The following is a 12,077-nucleotide window of genomic DNA, read 5'->3' on the forward strand; positions in this document are numbered from 1 at the left end:
AACTGCAAAACAATGAACTTTATTGTACTTAAAAAACATTTAAATCCATCAGAGTTATAAGCTAACTTATTAACTGATTAGCCAGAACTTTCTGGACACATTTCAGTTATTAAAAGTCTCTCTGCCTCCAAACCCGGCTGCTGCTGGACCGCATTGGACCGCTGAAGGCACGCTGTGGGTTCTGGCTCTGGAAGTTGGGAAGTGGAGCCTCCATGATTAATTCTGGAGAACTTGAAGGCCAAATCAAACCACTTCTGAGGCATTTCTGCAGCAGTTGGTAGGGAGCGTTATCCCACCGGAACGTCTCCATGGAGACCTGGACTGGGTCAGCTACCATGTTCGAATTGGCGCCGCCATTGAAAGTATCATCCACAGGAATGTTGGGCCTTTGGTCCAGCATTGTCCCGATGCCCCTGGTGCCTCTTCTTCTGCCTGTAATAGATCCTGAACTACGACTTGTTTCAGTTTTTCGTCTGATCACCTGGTTCTGGTTAAAGTCGCCTCATTTTTACCGTTTTTTCTGCCTCCACCAAATCTCAACGCTTCCTTTTCCCTTTCCTCTCGACCTCTGCTGTCAGCTCCATGTTGTTTCTGAAGAAGCACCAGAACCTCCCACACTCCGAAGGCTTCATCTGTGGAGCAAACAGTGTCGGTATGCAGCGGTCCCCACTGGGAACACCTCACCCTGCTGTGGAGACCTTGCAGACCCCTTTGACCTCTGACCTCTGCTCTCGACACATATCTGAGTCTGATGCGGTCTTCCGGACCCTCCCAGGAGGCTCTGCCTCAGACGGACTGACAGCGCTGCGTGTTCTCAGAGCTGACAGTGTGCACAGGGAGCGTGTTTTCTCAAGGCCTCGTCTCCTGTTAGAAAAACACTCCATTTGTTGTGCGAGCCGCTGGGGAGTTCAGTCTGTGCTGCTGAAGGTCGGTCAGACCGCTATGAAAGCTGCAGCGGCACGCAGATGTTAAATCTGACACAGATCTGTTGATCGTGAGAGCAGTTTCTGTTTTTCACCGTCCTGCTGAGACGTCCTGCAACAATTTCCCTGGAGAGTTACACAAAGAGAGAGGACTAAATAAGGCAGAATTATGGTTTAGAAAATAAACCTAAGCCCTTAGAATCCTACAAAACATCTGACAGCACATTTACCATCAACAAACATCACCGCAATGCTCTAATCTGAGGATTTACTCAGATTCTTTGGCAGTTGTGAAACATAGAAGACCTGCTTAAGCTCCTGAGATGATTGCATCAATTATCTTCCTCCAACTGTCTGCAGAAGGCGGCTTTACCTCTGCAGAGGAGCAGATGCATGAGTTGGTGTTGACTGCAGAGATGGAGCAGGTTCTGGGAGAAAACAGGATTTTGGAAGTTTCTGAATTCAACTTTTATTTTTCAGTTGTACTCCAGATTGTAGTTTCTTCTTGTATTGATTCACACTTTGTTTCCCCTGCTGGTCCGAACCCGTTGTGCAGGTGTGAGTACACTCAACACACAACCAGATCGAGACCCACTTCATGAGGCCGTCCGCTACCAAACGAACTCTGGTAGGATTTGTTCTGGTGTGAATACAGAACGGCCTTGATCCAAACCAACTACAGGAAATTTATGTGTTTTTGGACTTTACAAGTCTCTGTTGCTGCATCATAGCAAAGACCCTGAACCCTTTAGTGTTGCTGGTACTGGGAGTACTCAGTCTGTTGCGGGTCCGGGGCGCCGAGCTTCGAGTTTCATTCAGCTGCATCACCGTGGTCTCAGACTTGGAGGTTCTGATTCTCATTCCAAATGCTTCCCGCTCAGCAGCGAACTGATTCACTGCAGGTGAACATTCTTCCACTCTGAAGTCATTCCCACGTTGAGGCGCCGGGCAGAGTGCTATCCCACCACAGGAGGATCACACTCTTCAGGTCCATTCGTGGTTCTGGAGAGGAGAATCTGCCAAATGGGCAAGCTTCAGATTCAGGGACAACAGTGTGGTTCTGGTTCTGGTTGTGGAAGACTGGACCAGCTCTGCACCCTCAGCAAGGTCCCGTAGGGTCTATGGGAGTTCACCCAACCGTTGCTTTATGGAGTTGGTGTTCGGCCCGTCCGTCAGGAACTGGGGCCAGGGTCCCTGTGGGGGGCGCTTCAGGAATACGGGTCGTTTTGTTCGACCGGTGTCAGAGTCTGGTCCGCATTGTAGGCAGTAAGTTGGGCATGTTTCTGGTGACAGTTGGACTCCCCAAGTTGCCCTTTGTCACTGAATTTGATCATGACCTTCATGAACAGAGTTTCCAGGTGCAGTTGAGCGGATCCGATTAGGTAGCTTCAGGATCGGGTCTCTGCTTTTTGCAGGTGGTTCTGTTGGCTTCACTACACCATAATCTCCAGCGTTCAGCGGAGCAGAGACCTGAAACAGATAGAGGTAAATCACAGAGCTCCTGGCTGAGATAGTTTATCTGATCTGCCATAACTAAACATCCATCAGTAAATCTGACTCCCACATTCCTCCAGTTATTCGTTGCTGTGGAAACTGTAGAGTCGACGTGTTTTGGTCCTTTATTGTTCACGTTTGTTAGTTTTCCGTTCTCTAAGTAGTGAAATATTTGAGGTGGGTCAGAATTCAGTCAGAATAAAACCGTTTCATTGCTCAAATTCAGATGAGAAGTTTGTTTTTTAATGTCACAGAATCTTTCAAACTCCACCCAGATCTGTTTTCATCCTAATGAGGACAAGAAACTACCAGGAATATCAATATAATTCTGAGATAAAGCCAGAACAAGACAACAGCTTGTACTTTCAGGCAGATTAGCATAGAAAGATTTCAGCTGACCCATTTTAATTACAGATACCTTTTGATACCATCTGACACGACGCTTAAAAAATGTTGAATAGCAGCTGATGAACCATAAAATAAGATGCCATCTTTATTTAATGCTGTTCACATTTTTGCTGCCTGATGTTTTGTGAGTGAAATAAGTTCAGGCATGCGTTACCTCAACATTTTCTCAGTATTTTGTCTTCTGTTTGGAGACGGTGCTGTCATCCAGCAGACGTTACACAAAGACAGTTTATCATTTGACACGAGGCGAGCCGCTGCCTCATCCAGAGCTCTAATGGATGCGTGTTGAAGCCATCGGGGATCTGACACAAAGGCTGCTGAGAGGAGGCGGCAGAGAACTGGGAGAAATATCCAGAGCTGCGGTGTCGGCACCTGTCAGGAGCAGAAAAATGATCTGGAGATGAAAGCAGAGCCTCTTTTCTGTTTCTGCATCATCAGAAATTCCTTTTTCTATTTTAAAGGGGCAGTACTGTGTCTCTTCCAGCCACATATTGTCATTGTATAGCATGATCAAGTTACTATGTTACCTTTAATTGTTAAAAATACTGTATATATAAAATTTTATTTAAAAAACAATTTACTTCCTGATTTAATTCCTTGAAATTGGGTCTCTGTCTCTTTAAGAAGCTCCTGTTCTTTCTGAAGCTCCGCCTCCAGGAAGTCATCCCAACATGGCTCCTCTATTAACCCTTTAACGTTTTTACCAGCGTTGCTCTGAGCAGCAGCTCCACCAGCTGTTTGCTAATTGCTACTGGTTAGTCTGAAGGAGCTGAGTGGGGGAGGAGCTATGTCTCGAAGGCAGGGCTAGGTTCATCCAGGCGTTTTGCAGCTGAATGGTTGCCATGGAGATGAGAGGATTTCTTAAACATGCATGAAAGAATCAAGGCAACCCTCAAGGAAAAAACATGAACACAATAGAAAGCTAAAAAAAGTTAATTTTATATGATACTGCCCCTTTAAATAAATGGCAGTATAGTTCATTCTGACTGGATTTGACTGAATTGTCTATTAAATGGTTGTCAGTTTAATTTGTTGTCTGGCTGTTTCCCCACCTGATGGTCCGGTAGACCTGGTTCTACTGGAACCAGAACTCCATCATCTGCTGTGGTTCTGAGTCAAACCAACCTGTTCCCCTCCTGGCCTGTGGGGGCGCTGCACCAAGAACCACTGAAGGAAACGACACAAAAACCTCTGAAGACACTGAGAGCAACTTCCTGTTTCACCAGATGGAAACAAGATGGAGGCGTCAGATTTTAGTGTTGGAGGATTTCTCTTTAGTCTTTGGCTGAAGACCAGGAGCCATTTCTGGGTGGAGAAATGGAAGCTGGTCAGGTGGGAAGATGGACGGTGCTAAATTCATGTCCGTCCTGGAAGGAAACCTGACAGTCTGTTCCCACGTCCCACAGAAACTTTGAGTCTAGCAGGAGATTCTCTTTGGTTAAGATACTGCCTGCCCATCAGCTCCCTGAAGAACCCTACCTGATGTCATTCCACCGATGGAGAACTCCACCTTCAGACCACCTGCAGGATGATGTCATCAGGCTTACCTGCAGCGTCTGGCTAGGTAGCCATTATTCTGTCTGTTATTACTGCAGAAACCCGACGGGTCGGTCCGAACAGCAGCTCCTCCGTCTGTTTTTTATCCGTGAAAACAGAAAGTGACAAACAGACAGCAAGTCTAAAAATGGACCTGAAATGATAGTTATTTAATTTGTCAGCAGCTCAGTCCTCACTGAGCTCTGCTGGCGTCTCGGTTTGTCCCAAACACAGTGACTCGTTCCTCGTTAGTGATCATGCTAATTAATTAATCACAGTTAATCACATTGTAATCAAAAACCACATAACAACAGAATAAGCAACATTTTAATTCAAAAACCTTGAAAATAAAAAAAACATGAGATTTCTCGTTTTGCACATAATCACTTTGTAAACTCGCTGCTGAACTGCTGCATTTAGTGAAACCTGAATAACAGTACATTTGGATCTCTATCTGCTGATTAACATCATAATTAAAATTTTTCTTCTCTGTATTTAAACCAAGACTTTAAATCGTTTGAGGTCAAAGTTCAATAAACGTCCTTTCCTTTAAGCTTTTTTATGAATATTATCCACCATCTGACCAGATTTTTTGGGCCAGAACCTTTAATGTTTTCATGACTGACTGCAATCCGGTGAAAACGTCGTGCAGGCTTTGCTCGTTGCTGCAGCGGCAGCATCTGTTGGGGTGCAATCTGAATTTAATTTCACACCCGTCTGTGAAGAAGCAACGCTCCGACTCGCAATCAGCGAAGCTTTACTTTGGCACGGATCGGTTAATGAGTTGTCCTCTCGGGGTAAATATTGTTGTCTGGGAGAGAAACTCAGAAATGAAACCAAAAAAAAAAACAAAGAATCTCCAAAGTATTTATTCTGCATCAGCAAAGCTGTGCTGTAATTATTTCCACAATTTGCATTTTTAATTTGTGTCGTGGTGCGGATGGAGGGATTGCTATCTGGTCTGTTTTCTTCCCACCAGAGGATAATCCCAGTTTGTCTCACGCAGAGCAGCATAATGTTATGCAAATGAGTTCATCAGGCTGGGAGACGGAAATGAACTTGATGAGGAGCAGATAGCTGGAATTTCATTCTCAGCGCTTCGACTCATTTAGGAGACGGATGAGTTTTTATTTCAGAGACGATTCCAAATCAGACTCAAACATCGGCTGGTAAATATAGAAATCTGCTGTCAGTGTTTCTGCTCTTCGAGATCAAATTTAATAGAAAGTTTCTTTATAGTTTGATGGAATAATCCAATCACAGAAAGTTAAGAACCACAAATACCTGAGATCTGCTTTTAAAATACTTATAACCGCCTATTTTAATAGTTCAAACACCAAATATGAATCGAAATGCATTAATATTCCAGTGGAAACCGTCTTAACGCTAATGCAGGAGCTAACATCTAACGTGACATAAATACTCCTTTAAAACAAACGTTTTATGCATTTTTTATTCTAACTGTACAACAATATACTAAAAATTTACAATTTTATTTAAATAAACAAAATGCTTTTATAAATCATTGAATATAATTTATAAAAGTCTGATTGTGTCAGCTAGCTGGAACTGATAGCGTTCTTATATGCGTCGATGTTTGTGATTCTGGAAGAAAAATGCAGAAACGTTGTTAATTATTGAGAATCTATTCTTCATGCCTCTTTTGTAATCAAGATCTCATTGATCTATAAAAAAGCTTCCTCAACCAGAAAGTGTCGATCTGCAGCAGCCGCCTGCGTATCGGATTTACTCCATGTGAGACCTGAGGTGGGGCCGCACAGGCTCCTTCAGAGGGCCGCGAATGGCCCCCGAGCCGTACCCTGGACATCCTGCTGTTGTAGCGCTCCTCCAGCTGCGGCGGAGCTGAAGTGACTCGTTCTCTGCTGGACGTCTCATCGACCTCAGGAAGGCAGAGATCAGACGACGAGCCGGCAGAACGCGGTCGGTCTGAAGGTCCGTGACCGCGGAGTCCTCGGCCCACTTTGCTTAGACAAGCGCCACCTGCTGCTTTCAGAACCAAAATAACTCTGGTTCCTGATAAACAGCGACTCAAGGTGTCTCTGCTGTGAGTCCGTCTGGTGTCAACCAGAAACCCGACCAGAACCGGATCCAAACCTCCGGCTTTCATCGTGTCATGCCAGGCGTTCGGTTGGACCTTCCTCCCCATGGTTATCCAATCGCCATCCTGCCACGACCACACGGTCCAGTCAAAGTTTTCCATGGCCCGGGCTGGTCAGAGTGCTGTGGTTTGGGGTTCAGGAGTTGAGAGGTTCTGCTGGGTTGGTGGATCCATGTGGGACGGGTTAGCCTGTTATTACGGCCATCTGGGAAGAGACTTACCGCCGCTGTTCTGGATCAAACACGGATTCTGTTGTCAACCTGGGATCTGTGCAGCTCAGACTCATCAGAGTTAAAGTTTCTGATGAAGAAACGGTCGGTGAGCCCGAACATCTTCTGGTCCTCCAGGTTGAGCCTATGTGCTGCCAAACCAGGAAATACTTACCACTCCTTTAAATTCCTGGATTTTGTCTTTTATTTGCATCCAGGGGTTTGAGGGTAAGAGGAAATATCAGGCCCAGACTAACTCCTGTTAGCACGGCAATAGTTCCTTCCTGCGTCCAATCAGATCGCAGAAGCAGAAATTAACCCCCAATGGGCCGAGAGAAGCGACATTACCAGCTTGTTTTCTTCATCACCATTACATTTTCTTAAACATTATTTCACAAACTGCCATGGTCTTTGGGAATCTGACGCCTTTTCTGGCTCAGATCCTTCGGTTTGCACGTCCAACCATCTTTGTGAGTTTCTCTGTCTGGTTGTCAGAAGGGAAACGTGAGGAGAATCGGTAGATTGGGTTTCTGTCCCTCAGTCTGACTCAGGCCCGCGCGCTGAAGACGACGGCCTCCCTGTGAGTCAGCTGAGCCCAGATCGGGCCTGCATGCCTTCCCCTTGAGCTCAGCACGGATCCAGAACGCACCGAGGTTCTGCTAAATATACCACATGTTGGCGCAGAGAGCCGCTTCCTGGTATGCTGCGCCGCGGCCAAGCCGGCCCGCCGTGCCCACAGCGTGTTGCCGATACTCTCACAGGGAGGCTGGAAAAACTCGGCCTGATCCGGTCGTCTCCGGTCCGGTTTCAGGTTCAGGCTCGACCCGAAGCATCCGGGAGAACTTTGTGCTGTTTAATCATCAAAGACAGAATGAGCCGAGCCGAATGGACCAGACGCCATATTTATATCAAGAAATGGACAAGGAGACAAACAGAGCCTGTTTCAGAGAAAGTTTCACTGTGGAAGTGGAGGGAAAATGTTTCACAGTGAAGTCCGACAGCCTAAATCTGGGCCGTCCAAAGCTCACCTGGAGACTTACTTTGATTCTTTACATGTTTGAGAAATCTTTTAATCTCCATGGCAACCCTTCAGCTATGCAGAACACCTGGGTGGACGTAGCTCCGCCTTCGAGGCGCAGCTCCTCCTCACAGAGCAGCCCTTCCCACTCAGCTCCTTCAGACTAGCCAGCAGCAATTAGCAAACACCTGGTGGAGCTGCATTACATAAAAATGTTGTTAAAGGGTCAATAGAGGAGCCAAGTTGGGATGACTTCCTGAAGGCGGAGTTTCAGAAAGAGCAGGAGCTTCTTAAAGAGACAGAGGCCCAATTTAAAAGAGTTAAATCAGGAAGTAAATTTTCTTTTAAGTCCTTTGATATATACGGCATTTTTTTGATAACTGAAGTTAAGACAGCTACTTGATTGTGCAATAAAATGATATGTGCCTGGAAGATATATGATACTGCCGTTTTCCAAAACTAAAAATCTGTATTAATTAGATCAGGCTTTAGAAGATCTGTGATCCGCCAGGAAACTGCAATCAGTTCAGTGCTTTCAAAAAGCTCCTCATCACTTGTTTGATGACGCGCAGTGGATCAGTGCTGCAGAGGATGTTTTGTTGCATTTTGATGAAGTTCCCTCTGGGTTAATGAAAGGGCAGAAAAAATCGTGTCTTTCTCCAATAAAGTCCTGATGTGTGAGTTTTAATTTACAGCCTTTAGGAAAACTATGCATGACAGATATCCAGGGTTTTAACATCAACCCTGATTTTATTTCATGTTGATGAAGAGACAAAGTTGAAAACATGGAGCTCATAACGCCTCTCTGGGTGTGAACTCTCAGAAAACCCGGTTTTGAGACATGCTGGATCCAAGCTGCTGCTTCTCTGTTTGCGTAGCTTTTGGCTAAATGCTGGCTTGTGCAACGGATCAGTTGTAACTGCCTTAAAAGGAGTCACCTCATGGGGAAGGCTGTCCTGTTAATACTTGCCTCCTGAGGCCTCAAACTCAGCTGAAAGGAGAGGAGATGGATGTGGAAATTTACCCCAGAAGAAGAAAGCAAAAATACCACAAAGACACCAACAGCATCAGATCTCTGAGGTTCTGGGATGTCAGGTGGATCTCAGTCGGTGGATTCTTACCTACGTCCACAGCTGCTTTCTTCCCCTGTTGGTAAATAATTAATCTGAGTTCTTTCTCCATTCTTGCTGGAGTAAATTCCCGGCTCACCTGGAATGACTCCCTGCTTGCACCTGTTAAACTGTCCAGGCATGAAACGAAAGGCGATCAGAGCTCCGCTCAGGAAATGAAATCACTCAGAGGAATGATTTACTGAAACGCCTTCAGCTTTCAGTCACTGCTAAATGGTTTGTTACCAAGGAATTTCTCCACTTTTAGGGGATGAGTCCAGGAAAACATTGTGACACAATGCAGAAGTATTCAAACCTTTTGGATTTTTCCACATTTTGACACTTGAAGCCCAGATTTCAGTGGAAACGCGTGACGTTTTTCAGAACCCAGAAACCCATCGGATCATCGTGGAAAAGTGGATTTCAGGATGACGGCCAGTGTTCAAGATGGCCGTCGTTTTTTTATCCTTTTAAGCCAATCATTGCCATAAAGTGTTTTCTATTTTCATGACTTGGACTTGAACTTTGTGTCACATTATTAGGTTTTGACTTTGGTCATTTTGTTTGTATCACTTCAGGTCCTGAGGAGCCTGAAGAGGTCAGGCTCTGACCTCTGACCTTTGATTGGAGTACAATCAAACTCGAACTCAGATTTGGAGTTTGATTGTAGAGACACCATTTTTTATCAACGCAGAAACTGTTTATTCCCAAACAGATAAAAAGACATCACTAAAAGTCGACTTGTCCACCCAGCCTTTCCTGTTCGAACCACAAAACGTTGCACAACATGAATGAACAAATCTTGTACGTAAGACCTAAACATAGTTAGCGGCTTAGCTAACGCTACCACCAAGAACATCACTGAATGGATTTGGATTATGTGTTCCCAAACACAAAATCTTCCTCCAGGAGCTAACAGGTCACGCGCAGTGCTAACACGAGTTAAACAGCAGCCAGGACGTCGCGTCAACGAACAGGAATACACACCTAGAATAACGCTGGTTGTCACCGTTTTCATCCCTGAACTTTGACTACAAAATCTCTGCAGCAAAAATGTTACGTAACAGTAAAAAAAAGCATAAGGTATAGAGAAAACTGAACGGATTTAAAAATAAAAAGATAACTACACAGGACCAGGAGAGACTGAATTCATCTTTTGTGCAGTCAAAGACAAGATGCCCATGACTCCTTAAAATGTCTTAAATTAATTTTAAATATTGAGTTGTCCTTTAACATGTTGACAAAAAGTCTTAAATTTGTCTTGACAGAACAAATTAACCTCATATATTCTACGTAGTTTTGTTTTTTATCGTGGGATTTTTCTGTCGTGAAAAAGTTTGAGCCACATTTAGACATCTTCATCTGTGAAGGTTGAAGCTACGGCTAACTCACTGCTAACATACCCTTTCTAGCTAGCTGCTAGCTGTTAGCTAGCTGCTAGCTGTTAGCTAGCTGTTAGCTAGCGTTTCACACCTGAGTTCAGCCTCCCAAACAAATGTTACAACTCTGGAAACTTTGGATGCTTTCTCAGCTCGTTTCTTTTTTTTCTCAAGGCATATTTCTTGATTTTGGTCATGGAAATAAAAGTAACTAAGTCAGAGTACAGTGGAAAAGACAAAGTTGTAAACTGGTGTTATATATAGCCTTAATGTGAAAACGTTAATGGTGAGTAAGCAGCAGTGTGTGTGTGTGTTTTCAAGATTTTATGGGTAAAGTCCAGAAGTGTTTGTGTAGGTGACTGATTGTGTCCATGTGTGGTGCAGGAATGAGGAGGCCACATTATGGGAAGAGTGAACAGAAATAGCTCTGCGGGATTCGGGCCTCCGATGACCTCAGCGCTCTGAGTACTACGAGTTCTGTTTAGTCTAAACGCTGCTGCATTTCAGCGTGACTCACACCAGCTTCACCGATTCACAGGAAAACCTCAGCGTGGGTTTGGGGATGATCTTTGCATCGACTCGTACGTTTTGCTCCAGTTAAGGATGAGTGGATGTTGTCTGAGGGCAGGTTCTGTTTCCGGCCCGTTTATCTGTAAGGATTCCTTTTATCCAGGAATGACTCAGGTTGACTAAACACACAAATGATTTACGTTACCTCAAACTGACCTGAGTTCAGCCTGAAGCGAAAGCATTTATCCACTCCTGACAACAGAGAGCGGTCATTTTTATGTACAATAAAGTCTAGATTTCATATTCTGGTAAACAAATATGCTAACCGTTAGAGCTGTGAGATCAGGAAGATGTTGCTCGTTCCTTTTCCAGTCAGCAGTCGGTTGTTTTCTGGGATCTTAATGTTTTCCGTGTGTTTAAACTCCAACATGAAGCGGGATTACGTGAAAATGTCAGTTGTGTTTTGGTTGCTATGCCAGAGGTTTTCCTGTGGGTGGCTTTGTTTGTTTTCTGCTATATTTCTTCCAAAATAAAGTATAAAAATAAACTCAGAGGGCTTGTTTCATAAATTGCATTTGGTCTGTCACGTCTTACCGCGGCACATAACAACGAGGCAAACAACATTCTTTCTGTTGCTAAAATAGCTTCTCGCCACAGATTTTTCTGTTCTGTTGTTTTTTGCAACCAGATCTATATTTTTTTAGTTTTCATTTCAATGTTTCTGTGCATTTATCCAAGAAACTGTCAACTGCACCAAAACGCTGAGCACATTTCTCAGCAGGAGCTGCCATGCAGCCTGCAACACAGAGCTCATTTTATTGCTTCTCGTTCAAAAGAAAGTGAAGAGATTCAGATGTTATGCTAAGCTTGAATAAAAACAATGCTTTTAACGGTTCCTGATGTGAAAATGATGCTAAATTTACTTAAAACGTCTCTTAGTTTATAGAATATTCAACCTTATTTGAAAGTTTGTGAATTTAGTGCTACGTTTACTCAAAACATCTGATTTTATGGAATATTCATACTTATTTTAATGTTTTGAGGCAGAGAAAAAGACAAATGTACGGCTAACTTTAGCCATAGCAGTGGTTTCTAAATTCTAATTTCTAAATCAGAAAACTCAGATCCTGGATGTACAGACGGTTCACGGTGCCAGTCTGTCTCTGTCTGCAGTTTATGGACTCAGTGAGGAGATAAGATGGACAGATTGGAGTTCCTCAGGTGTGTGTCCTCGGTCCCGTCTGAAGCCTCCTTATCTGCAGCTGTTTGGTCAGGATAAGGATCTGGCATCAGCTCATCTGGAGCTGAACGGCAGAGCAGTGTGATGTAAACGTTTGGATCAGGACGAGCAGATCCAGACACCGATAGTTCT

The 12,077-nt window shown here is 44.2% G+C and overlaps 1 long non-coding RNA gene across 1 annotated transcript; it reads right to left on the bottom strand.

The window, feature by feature from the left end:
• LOC116730711 (uncharacterized) lies at window positions 1–3,388 on the bottom strand. The gene is made up of 2 exons (XR_004341395.1): window positions 2,980–3,388; window positions 1–1,049 (listed from the first exon to the last, which is right to left on the bottom strand). It is a non-coding gene; the product is annotated as an uncharacterized LOC116730711 (long non-coding RNA).
• Between the last annotated feature and the right edge of the window lie 8,689 nt (window positions 3,389–12,077).

Source organism: Xiphophorus hellerii, chromosome 13 (genome assembly GCF_003331165.1).
Source record: "Xiphophorus hellerii strain 12219 chromosome 13, Xiphophorus_hellerii-4.1, whole genome shotgun sequence".
Taxonomy (NCBI): Eukaryota; Metazoa; Chordata; class Actinopteri; order Cyprinodontiformes; family Poeciliidae; genus Xiphophorus; species Xiphophorus hellerii.